Source organism: Mytilus galloprovincialis, chromosome 1, assembly GCF_965363235.1.
Source record: "Mytilus galloprovincialis chromosome 1, xbMytGall1.hap1.1, whole genome shotgun sequence".
NCBI classification, from domain to species: domain Eukaryota; kingdom Metazoa; phylum Mollusca; class Bivalvia; order Mytilida; family Mytilidae; genus Mytilus; species Mytilus galloprovincialis.
The window spans coordinates 74,633,519-74,647,043 of NC_134838.1; positions in this window are offsets into that span (position 1 = coordinate 74,633,519).

A 13,525-nucleotide genomic window follows, 5' to 3' on the forward strand; every position below is an offset into this window, starting at 1 on the left:
TAACAAAATGTAGCCTTAAGATAAACATATTTATGTTCTTAAGTGATTTTTCTTTTTCAACGGAACTAAAGTGAGTGGACATGTGAAGAAAATTATCTCAAAATGTATAACAGGCAAATGAGTATCCGAGTACTAAAACTGTACTCGAGTACTCGGCCTTCCGAGCGAGTACCCGAGTACTCGAGTATTCGATGCCATCCCTAGTATTTTCATTGGAGCTCTGTATTTTTGAATTTTTCTTTTTACCAGTATAACAGTGTAAGTTATTTTTACAATGACCGATTATTTTTGAGCAACTACATCTTGAACGAATATCATTCCATCGAAATGAAATGTAAAATAAATGTCTAGAGCAGTTTGATTTTCTGCCAAGAACATTAAAAATATTGATTATTACAACAAGTGTTGCTGAGTTTAAAAACAACTTCTCATTGATAATTGATATTAAATATAATTTAGATGACAAATATTTTTATCACATGGGACATCAACACGCTCAATGATTTTCATTCAATTTTCGCAATGCAAACAATAACAATTCACGAACACGCTCAATGATTTTCATTCAATTTCGCAATAAAAACAATAACAATAACAATTCACGATAGCTGCTATTCCTTTTTTTAATTAAGTGTTAAATGTTAATACGATTTTAATCTGTTCTTAACTACATTTATTTAGCAAGAATGTGCGGACGGCGACTTGGACTAATTACTGGTGACGTCTATGATTATCAGATTGAATCTTCATCACTTAAGGACAATGATCACCAATTTGCCTTTGGTCGATTATTTCGTCCTGAAAATGGTTGGTGTGCACGTTCTACTGATAATACCCCATGGTTTATGGTAAGAAACATACATTATTGTTTGCGTATTTGTTGAGGGATAATAGTTATCAAAGGTACCAGGATTATAATTTAGTACGCCAGACGCGCGTTTCGTCTACACAAGACTCATCAGTGACGCTCATGTCAAAATATTTATATTTTTAATCTCTTGATCAATTACTTCCGAAAATAAAGAAGATTTACGCCGGAAGCTGATACGGATTTTCTGCCCCGACCGATATGGCATTCTAATATGACGTCCTCATTACGCTTTGTTTACAAAGCCGTGTTTTAGTTAGCACAAACTATGTTTGACACATGCGCACAAACTTACTGTTTGCATTCTCGTGATTTTCACTTTTATTCTTATTAAAAAAATTATATTTAATCTACTTGGGCTGGTACTGCTTATCAGATCGGGTGTACAGATACGTCTTGTTTCTTCCGGTCGTTACACATATGCAAAAAACACTGTATTAGGGATGAATTATATGCTAAATAGAAATATTGCCTTAGCACCTGATATTTATTAATTGAAAAAAAATAGGATATTTCTTTATTCCGTTTCCTTTATCACAATCAGTCAAAATTTCATTATCATAAATATCACGCAATCGCCAAAAATCAAAGATCAGACGACGATACTGATATTTTGATATTTAAGATCGGGATAACTTCAGATATTTTTTTTTTTTTGCTTTCTAGGTTGATTTGTTAGTGCCATTGAAAGTACAAGGCGTAGAGTTACAAGGAATTAAAGACGGACAAAATGTTAAACTTATAAATTCCTTCAATATTTTATACGGAATTGATAGGAACAATCTTGCTATTTACCAGAATCCAATGGGGACAATGAAGGTTAGTTTTCTCATCTAAAGATCACATAACCGTTTGTTGTAAGCCTTTTTTTTTACGTATCCTTATAAATTTTTCAGCTTACATCCGGTAAAATTGTATCAAACCCGTTCTTTGTTTATATATTTTAAATGCCATCAACAAAGTAAATTTGTATTATTTCAAATGTAAATAAACTTTCCATAGATTCAAGGATTACAATTCTGTTCGCATGCGTCTACTAAAGACTCCGAAACGTCCCACGAACCAATCAAAAATATTTATAACGCCAAAAAAGTACAAAGTTGAAGAGCATTGAGGACCAAAATATCGAAACAAATTTTAAAATACAACCAAGTTCATCAAGTACATGTAGTTGTGTAGAACATCCTGAGTATTCTGAAAAAAACTTTTGTAAACAGTTACTTTATAAGTATGACCATATAACTGATATATTGATGCCAACACAGATTTGCTGACTACTGATAAGAGATAAAAAAAAAAAATGAAAATTTTGTCGGCATGTAATTTTTTTTAAAGCAAAATTTATTTCTGAAAGTGGTTTCTGAATTGTTTCGGTGGATTTTGGTATTTATGTATATAACACATTAGCTATTAGGAGCATTAAAATTTAGAAGAAGATAAAAAAACAGGACATCCTATTATCGTAGATTCAATTTGTATAAGACATTTGCAATACAATAAAAAAACAATTAAACACCTTGATTATATTGATAAAAGCGTATTTTTCAATCGGTAATTGACAGCTACGTATACGAAAATGGGTCCGACCTAGACATCAGGATTAACATTTTGTATTTGCGCCTGATGCCCGTTTCGTCTACTTTAGACTCATGAGTGACGCTCGAATGAAAAAATGTTATAAAGTCCAGATAAAGTCAGAAGTTAAATAGCATATAATTAATATCGATATTCGTGTGTTGAATACGCTTCATTTGGTAAGCCCAAAAAGACTAAACAATTTGAATCCCAATATAATTTAGTTACCAATAACCCAGGCAAAGACCCAAATTGCTGCATAATAAAATTAATAAAAAAAGCAACAGAATAATATTGAACATTGTAAAAGGAATTGTCAGCAATAACAAAATTGCCAATGAAAAAACAAGTCCATAAACGGTCTGTCTATATCTATCTAACTTTGGCATGTACAGTATGTTCAGTGACATAATACCATGAATAACACAATATTAAATAGGGATATATGGTATGATTGAAAATAAGACAATTATTCATCAGAGTCCACCTACATTGGTAGGAATTAAAGGTTACTGTAATGCCGTCAATATTGATAACAATGAACTAACAGTATAGCTGGGAATAAAGGCTACTACATGACAAGAGCAAAAACATTTCTAATGAAACTTATGAAAAAGACCACAAACGAAACACATATAAAACAGAGAGTTCCGAACAAAGGCCACAAATCACAAACATAGGACAGACATAATGAGAACAGAGTAGGCTTTAACGTGATTGTTAGCACTTAACCATGTAACAAAAGCACAACATTAAAGATACTGTAAAAATCCGTTGAAAATACATTGACTCATAACATGTAGATCGACAGAAGGCAAAACATAAAATCAACTTAAAAGAAACCACTTAAAAGACACAATGCATCAATCTAAAACAACTCACAGATTACACAAAATGTAACCAAGTTGCATTTTAACTCCATTTTTGTGCATCCCAACAGGTGTTCAAAACCGATCCCTCAATAGGAGTATCGATTCAGCAGTTTATATTCACCACAGAAATTTACAGCCGATACATAAAGGTTGTCCCACTCGAATACACCGATGCATGTTTAAAGCTAGAAATAATTGGCTGTTCTAAACAAGGTAAGAGCACAAGGCTTAATTTGTAAAACAATGTATTTTTTTATATAAGATATACTTACTAAAAAATAAATGACTTTTTATTTTTGCTTCAAATGACACTAACCTTGCATATTTAAATAATTGAAATTAAAAGATAACTGTATTGTATTTGAAGCTTCGCGGACGTCCATCGGTACTTGTAATGTTACAAATTACCTGGCGACGCGTACAGTTATCTCTCTTCTAATGCTAATTAAATTCATAATTAAATTTCAAGCATTATTTCAGTGTAAAACTTTCATTAAAGAAAATTCCACGAAAAGATGGTATCTTCTTTGGTCCTTAAACTATGTGACGTCATACGTATGCTTCCGGGGTCAAACTTAAACACCCGGTGTTTTCTGGCTTCTTGGTCGCTTCATAATGTAATAAATTGATACAAAGAAGATTTTAAGGTGCAACACGTGAGTTTTCTTGCTTATTATTGTAACAATAACATGTCAATACATTCCGCAATTCAAAATATCGGCTTCCGAAGTTACAGACAAGGAGATAGAGAATCTACACTTACTGTCATACAATCAGAACCATTGATACAAAATAATTGCATTAGAATTATGAATCATTATTTATTATTTTTCAGCAAGACGTGATTTGTGGTGCAGAAATTACAAATACGATTTAGGCTTTGAGGTTCTACCATACCATGCGTTTTGGATGATCGAAGACCACGATGCTATCCGCATGATAAAAACAGATGTCGATATTCAGCAATGTATTGGACACTGTCAAAATATTACATGTCTTTCTTTTTCATTCGATTACCACGAAAGATATTGCGTTTTGCATATGGGTCATAAATACACACGACAGTTTCAAAAGTGGTGGGTAAATAAAGTCGATGTCAGTAACATCTATTACCAAAGATTGTGTTTTAAAGGTTAGATATTTCTTCAACATGCAAATGTTTACTTAGAAAGAATAACTTTTTACAAAATTTGTAACGATACCAGGAGGAATAAATCTGGCATCACTATGGTCTAATTTGGCCATGATGATTTTTTTAAATATGGAAGTTGTTGTTCAATAAGGTTCATGTTTAGACAGCTGATATCCTTCAATGTTGGTTTTGAATGAACATCAATATTATATTTACATGTTTAAATGGGCTACATGTAAGAGTTACTTTATTAGTGACAAACGATATTTCCCCTTGATTTTTATTTCAATTGTTTATTACACAGATATATAGACGTTTATAAAAATATTTGTAATAATTGTAATCATATTTCATAAAATTTGACTTTTGAAAACATTTAGATTTACTGAAATATACGTCTTTATCTTATCTTTAAGAATTCTTAGAAGTTAACGAATGTGGCTCAAAAATATTCCTAAAAGACGAAAACACAACAACAATTGTATCCCCGAGTTTTCCATTGAATTATGGTCAGGGAATAAATTGTGTTTGGTCTATTCAGTCGGAAATGTACGTGGAGATTGAATTTGTCTACATCAAACTACAAGAGAAAATTTTAGTGAATGATCTTCAAAAGGTAAGTATAACATACACATACACACATACATACAGTGCTATACCAAACATCCATAGCATTTTGGAGATTTGCACAATTACTTTCAGAATGGAAACAGCGCTATTTCAGGTTCAAAATATTGCTACTCGTTTATACCAATAATGTGGGTTACAGTATATGTGTTTCATGTCACGATATAACCGGTTGCTGCCAGGTAAAATTTTGGAATCGAGTATTATATATACCTTTTTTGTCGAGCCTTCGACTTTAGTCGAAAAAGCGAGTCATAGCGATCCTACATTCCGTCGTCGTCGGCGTCGTCGTCGGCGGCGTCGTCGGCGGCGTCAACAAATATTCACTCTGTGGTTAAAGTTTTTGAAATGTTAATAACTTTCTTAAACTATCCTTGAATTGTACGAAACTTTGACAGAAGCTTGTTTATGATCAGGAGATAGTATCCAGAAGTAAATTTTGTAAAAATAAAATTCCATTTTTTCCGTATTTTACTTATAAATGGACTTAGTTTTTTTCTGCCAGGAAACATTACATTCACTCTGTGGTTAAAGTTTTTAAAATTTTAATAACTTTCTTAAACTATCCTGGCCTGGAAATGTACAAAACTTGGCCAGAAGCTTGTTTATGATCAGGAGATAGTATCCAGAAGTAAATTTTGTAAAAATAAAATTCCATTTTTTCCGTATTTTACTTATAAATGGACTTAGTTTTTCTGCCAGGAAACATTACATTCACTCTGTGGTTAAAGTTTTTAAAATTTTAATAACTTTCTTAAGCTATCCTGGAATTGTAAGAAATTTGGCCAGAAGCTTGTTTATGATCAGAAGATAGTATCCAGATGTAAATTTTGTAAAAATAAAATTCCATTTTTCCCGTATTTTACTTATAAATGGACTTAGTTTTTCTTCCTGTTAACATTACATACAGTCTGCAGTTAAAGTATTTAAAACATTTTTAGGATTCTTAAACTAGCCTGGATTTTTACCAAACTTGGACAGAAGCTTCTGACAATCAAAAGATAGTATCGAGAGGAATAATTTTATTGATTTTTTTCATCATTTTTTATGAGTGTGTGATTAACAGCAAAAGTAGGCTAGACACTGGGTTCCGCGGAACCCTTACAAATTTTTTTTTATCTAATACTATTATCTGCTATCAATTATACATGTCCTACCTGCAAAAAAAAAATGCCTAAGTAACACAAACAGACATAATTGTTTAATGTGACAATCTTTGTAATCCCGCAGCTAAAATAAATAGAATAAATGTGCGATAGACATCAAAGTGACAACTACACACTCACACTATACGTTAATATAGGGAAAGAAGTGACCATGCCAATTGGAACATATCATGTTACACAGACATTTGACAACGGCAAATCAAACTATGATGATGTCTGGTAAACATTCAAGGTGACGATTTCAACTATAACATTCCAAATAATTTTGCGATTGCTTCCTTGTTCGCAATCATGCTTTATCAAGGAAAGAAAGCTCGAGAGTATCACATCAACTGGATGTTAAATGGCTAGATACAAGGCAGGTCTTAAAGAAAGAGGCGAAATATAGACCAATGGGACAAACTTATAAGTTAACATCAATTCTCTGTAATAATAGACCAAATATGAAAAATTTTGGCCAGATTATTTTTTTCCGATTACTTTTTTTTTTAAGTTGAAATGGTCCAGACTAACAGTCAAATTAAAAAAAAATAAATAAAAAAAATCTGTATAGTCTGTTGCCATGGAAACAACATGACATCATATGTATATATTAGTATAGCAAGGAGAAATGGCTAACATCGTATTTTATGGTAAAAATGAGATAAAGCATAACATTTTTTGTTATTTTCATGGGTATAAGAGAAGAATTCAATCATTTAAACTGCTAACTGACAAATTTTTCGAATAAAAACAGTTTTTTGGTCCACCTAACACAAAAATCGGCATGATTTTTCCCGATTTTTGTCATTTGTTACATCTGATTTTACCGAAAACGCAGAAATCCTCACACAAAGGACTATAAAATAATGGATGTTTTGTCAACAAAATGCTGCAAAAAAATTCTTGGGTAAATGTTGCAGAAAGTTGCAAGAAGAGGAATACTAGTAATTGTAATTTACCTTGAAATTCCCCTTTTTTACGTTCTATTTGTAAATAAATATTTTTCATATGAATATTTTCATGATAAATAGTCCTTTCTTATGAAAAAAAACTATTTTTAGATGTATTGAGAGTAAATATATCATATAACATATTCCAGCAATTGAAAATTTCATGCACAAACTAATATGGATGTAATTTCGAAAAATGAGTTATTTCCCCTTTTTGAAAATCTTCGTCCGTCGTCGCTAACTTTTACAAAAATCTTCAACTCTGAAACTACTTGGCCAAACTGAACCAAACTTGGCAACAGTCATTATTGGGGTATCTAGTTTAAAAAGTGTGTCCGGTAACCCGGCCAACCAACCAAGATGGCCGTCATGGCGAAAAATAGAACATAGGGGTAAAATGCAGTTTTTGGCTCATAACACAAAAACCAAAGCATTTAGAGCAAATCTGACATGGGTTAAAAGTGTTTATCAGGTCAAAATCTATCTGCCCTGAAATTTTCAGATGAATCGGACAACCCGTTATTGTATTGATGCCCCTGAATTGGTAATTTTAAGGAAATTTGGCTGTTTTTGGTTATTATCTTGAATATTATTATAGATAGAGATAAACTGTAAACAGCAATAATGTTCAGCAAAGTAAGATTTACAAATAAGTCAACATGACCGAAATGGCCAGTTGACCTCTTTAGGAGTTATTGCCCTTTATAGTCAATTTTTAACATATTTTCGTAAATCTTAGTAATCGTTTACAAAAATCTTCTCCTCTGAAACTACTAGCCAAAATTAATCTAAAGTTGGCCACAATCATCTTTGGGGTATGTAGTTTAAAAAATGTGTCCGGTGACACGGCCATCTAACTAAGATGACCGCCACGGCTAAAAATTGAACATAAAATGCAGATTTTGGCTTATAACTCAAAAACCAAAGCATTTAGAATAAATCTGACATGGGATAAAATTGTTTATCAGGTCAATTTCTATCTGTCTTGAAATTTTCAGATGAATTGGACAACCCGTTGTTGGGTTGCTGCCCCTGAATTGGTAATTTTAAGGTAATTTTGCTGTTTTTGGTTATTATCTTGAATATTATTATAGATAGAGATAAACTGTAAACAGCAATAATGTACAGCAAAGTAAGACCTAAAACAAGTCAAAATGACCATAATGGTCAATTGACCCCCTAAGGAGTTATTGTCCTTTATAGTAAATTTTTAACAATTTTCATAAAATTTGTAAATTTTTACTAACATTTTCCACTGAAACTACTGGGCCAAATTCATTACAGATAGAGAGAATTGTAAGCAGTAAGAATTTTTAGTAAAGTAAGATGTACAAACACATCACCATCGATTTATATGTATACTTTATTATGTTTTGACCTCTTGTACACGTTTGTTTCTGAGGAAATAATATTTTGTCTTGTCTTGCCATCACCAAAACACAATTTTGTCATGAATTAATGTGCTTCCTTTGTTTAATATTCACATAGACCAAGGTGAGCGACACAGGCTCTTTAGAAACTCTAGTTCTGAAACAATAGCATAACATCACAACATTGAAAAAGTGATACTTATTAAAATTAGCATCTGCCTAAAGTACACTTCATTCCAAAATTACGGTTTTTCAACAAAGATGTAGTATTTTGTCCTCTAACCTTTACATTAAATTGAATTGAAGAAAAAAATTATATGTTTTATGTTCAGTTTTGTTTCAAAAGAGTTTTTACTTAATTACTCAAAGTATACCCTGTGAAATAAATTGATTCTCAAATTTTTAACAGAAAACCCAAATTTTCCATAAATATAATGAACCTAGTGATGAACCCATTTAGTTTATCTCGGTATTTAAAGAAAATCATTTGTAGTATCCATCCCAAAATTCTTTGATTTTAGTGCCTCTCTATTTCTAAATTTTTTGTGCAAAAAAAAAAAAAAAAAAAAATTGTGTCACTACCCCTCCCCCACCCTCTTTTTCTAAGGTTTGCATTGAGGTTTTTTATTGTCAACCATAGATCAGTCATTTGAACAAACATATTTAACAAAAACACCACCATAAATATAACATTTTAGTTGGTTTATATGGTGGAAATTGTCTAGTATGATAGCAAACATATAAAAAATTGACATACATGAACAGTTTACACCCCTAATATAACCCAATTTGAATTATCCGCCATTGATTTAAAATATGTTTACCCAGAGATATTTTTTCATTAATGACTAGCTAAATACCTAATCTTTAAGTGTAGTGAGTCATGTTTTGGCTATATTTCTGCAAAAAAAATATTTTAGGGACCAAATTTGGTCGAATTTGAATCTTTTTGCTTAAGATCCACAGTACCCAAAATAGCTATTAGCTCTGACATTCTATACTGTATTTCACCGTATATGATTTACTTTAATAAATATATCTTTATAAAGCATATTCTGTTGTTCATTTAATGGTAAACTATTAAAAGCTATCTGACATAATAAATGAGCTGTTCATAATTGAAATTTGGTCATTTTGGGGTAAATTTTTCCTTGGTTGCTAAGGAAAATTATGTTCCTTAGCAACCGACAATAAGGACTGGGATGATTAAGATTTTAATGTGATTTTTATAAATAATGCAACTAACTTTGATGTTAGTGGTAGTTTTTCTATCACATTATTTTTTTTTATGTGGCCAGCTGTTGGTTGATGCATACAGAGAATTGATGTTTAAAAGATCCAACTGTGAACGACATAGTTAAAAAAAAAAATAAAACACAACGAACCCTACCAAAGAAACAGGATGAACTCATGTACTCTGGAACTGTGTATTATGATATTTTTATTTCAATATTCATAGGTATATGTTGTGTGAATGCAATGAGATTTTCATTTGGTGCATTCAACATAGTCACCAAATTTTTAATTATTGAAAAAAGTATTGATTACCATTTTGATCGCATATAACTTAAATTAATAAATCTATAACCTTTTTTGTACTTTAGATGGGTGTGTACGACATTAACCCAGGAGAATGTGAAGACACATTGAGTATCAGAGACAAAAGTGGCTATACAAAGAATATTCTTCCATCTGATAAGAAATTGGATGGGGTCAAACTAATATCGGTATCAAATAAAATGACGATACAGCTCTCCACTTGCTTTCATTATGAAAGAAATGATGCAAAGGCATTTGAACTGAAAGTATCTATGATAGGTATGTGCCGTATTGTATCATATATTAACAAGGTAGTATAAGTAACATATATGGCAATAAAAACCCGTAATAGGATATACATTACGATAAACTGACAAAAGAAAATAGCAGTTCTCTAAACGTTATATAGAAAACAAAAGATTGAGCAATATCAACCCATAAATAAATGGTAATGCCCCGAAGGTTTCTCTTGTACAGCTCCCATTGATGATATCTGCCTGTTTACTCCTAAAAGAATTCATTGATCCGTCATATGAAAGTTTAAATTTTATCATTATTTCATTTGGTCAATGATTGAAATATAATAATTGTTAAAACAAAAATAAAACGAATTGAAAAATGAGTTGTCCATAAACTCTAACAAATCAAATGACAAACGCGTGCCTTCATCAACCAACAAGATGTCAAAAAACAATGTTTATGTACCTGACTTGGTATAAGCATTTTATATGAACTAATTGGTGGGTCAGACACAAAATGTGCATGCTCATGCAGTTGTATTTTGTATATATGGTTTGTGTCTTATTTCATTGCTTAATAGAGAAATGTGAATAGATTTCTTTCAGTGTTGATCAAAGTGATTACTCATGGAATTTGTAAAACAAATATTATTTATAATAAATGCAGACATACATTTTGTATGATATGGTCAGTTTTTTGTACGTTTTGTTGTATAATTTGAATTCGAAACTAGTGTTCAATGATGCTACTGTTTTAACATTTTAACATATTTTTCCGATCTCTAAAAATGCTTTTGAAATAACAGAAGGAATTGTTCATTGTACGACAAAAGGAAGGTTTTGTTTTATTTTGAGGACGGAAGATGAATGTTGTAGGAACTTCTTAGGAAGAAAGATAAGAAGTTAGCAATATCTTTTAACTCTACTTTCCGCTATATAGATGATGTTCTTTCACTAAATAATTCAAAATTTAGTGACTATGTGGAACGCACCTATCCCATCGAGCTAGAGATAAAGGATACTACAGATACAGTTAAGTCGGCCTCATATCTTGACTTACATCTAGAAATTGACAATGAGGGTCGGTTGAAAACAAAACTTTACGACAAAAGAGATGATTTCAGCTTTCCAATTGTGAACTTTCCATTTCCAAGTAGCAACATTCCAGCAGCACCTGCATACGGGGTTTATATCTCCCAATTGATACGATATTCCCGTGATTACATTTCCTATCATGATTTTCTCGATAGAGGGTTGCTGCTCACAAGGAAGCTATTAAACCAAGAGTTCCAAATGGTGAAGTTGAAATCATCCCTTCGTAAATTGTACGGACGTCATCACGAGTTGGTTGACCGTTTAGAATAACCGTTTCACAAATGATATCGGATATGTTTTTTACTTCGTAACTACAATCCCCTTCTCTTTCATGAATTTGACCTACCGAATTAGACTATTTACTGGATTTGTTATCACATAAGAAACACGACGGGTGCCACATGTGGAGCAGGATCTGCTTACCCTATCGGAGCACCTGAGATCACCCCTATTTTTTTCTTGGGGTTCGTGTTGTTTATTCTTTAGTTTTCTATGTTGTGTCATGTGTGCTTTTGTTTGTTTGTCTTTTTCATTTTAGCCATGGCGTTGTCAGTTTGTTTTAGATATATGAGTTTGACTGTCCCTTTGGTATCTTTCGTCCCTCTTTTGTAACTTTACAAAGTTGTTTATGAAGCAAAACACTAAATAATAGACATCTAATAAATGTTGACATTGCCTTTCTTCAGATTTACCAGCATGTGGCGGAATAGATAGTTGTTTTCAGACATGTACCCAGCAATCGGCTTACATATTTACGCCAGGGTTCCCAATAGGTTACGAACCTGGAGACACGTGTTTTTGGAAAATAAAGGGTACATACGGTCAATATGTAACATTTTACATTATAAATCTAGATGTTAATGATGATTCCTCATGCGAAAAGTCGTTTATTTCTGTTGATGACATCGACCTTCTAGGACGTAGTAAAAGCTTGGGCAAGTTTTGTAAGGGCAGCCGGCCTTACAGTGTATTGACATCAAGTTGGGAGAAACTCTACATTGAATTTAAAGCTGCAACTGATCATGATTTACAAGGAAATGGCGGATTTCTCGGAAAATATGAATTTAAGTCCTTCATACAAGAAACATTTGATTTAGGAAATAATAGTAAGTACACATTTTCGTAAAAAAAAATATATTACATTATAGTTTATTTAAGTACACTTATAAAATCTATTCTAGTTCTTGTATTATTGATTTGTTTGTGCTATAGACGGATTTATCTATGATTGACCTAGAAAACATGGGCGCATCCATTAACACTCACGTGACCGATCCGTCATTACAACCGTGAAAAATAACTCACGTGTATTGATCAATACATTATCGATTTTCTGTTTACATTTTTATTTCCTTCATTTTATAATTTATTTCACTATGGATACTTCCGAAAGTTATAAAACGGTGGAGGCATTTCTTGGCAGTTAATAGTTGTACAAATAATCGTAGAAAATTTCAAGATGTGGAAAAATTCAATAAATAAAATATGTGAATTTTACACAATACAATTATAATCCACCTGGTCATGTTATTACTGGTGACCTTGGCATCGTTACCAATGAACAACTTAGAGAGTTGTTAGCCAAGGGACCAAAATATAGAATCCCCCAGCCCATCAACTGGAAAAAAAATTTCAAGTTACTGATGGATGCAGTTGAGGACTACTAGTATGCAAGAAAATGGGTAAAGCGCGAACCAGACGAACCAGAACTGGACACTTTGTCTGAATGGATCAAAGCTATTCGATCATGCATTCAGAGCGCATACAAAAACTACGATGTAATATGAGTACAGTTCAGTAGTCCGATGTACGTTCATCCCTAATGTAATACTGTACTACTGTATTTCACTGTATTGTATACATCGGGGACTTATAAAGGAATCTAATACAGATTCAGGATGAAAATATACGGGACCTCTGTTTTGGGTGTTTTGGGGTTTTTTTTGGGGGGGGGGGGGGAGGGAGTTGTGAAAACACTTAATGACGCTTTTAAAACATAACTAGTTATTGCTTTTAATTAACACGTGTTCGTCTTTTGTGGTTTAATGACATTCATTTATTTTAAGCACGAACCGGAGCATGATGTTATACTATGCATACTAGTAGTTTT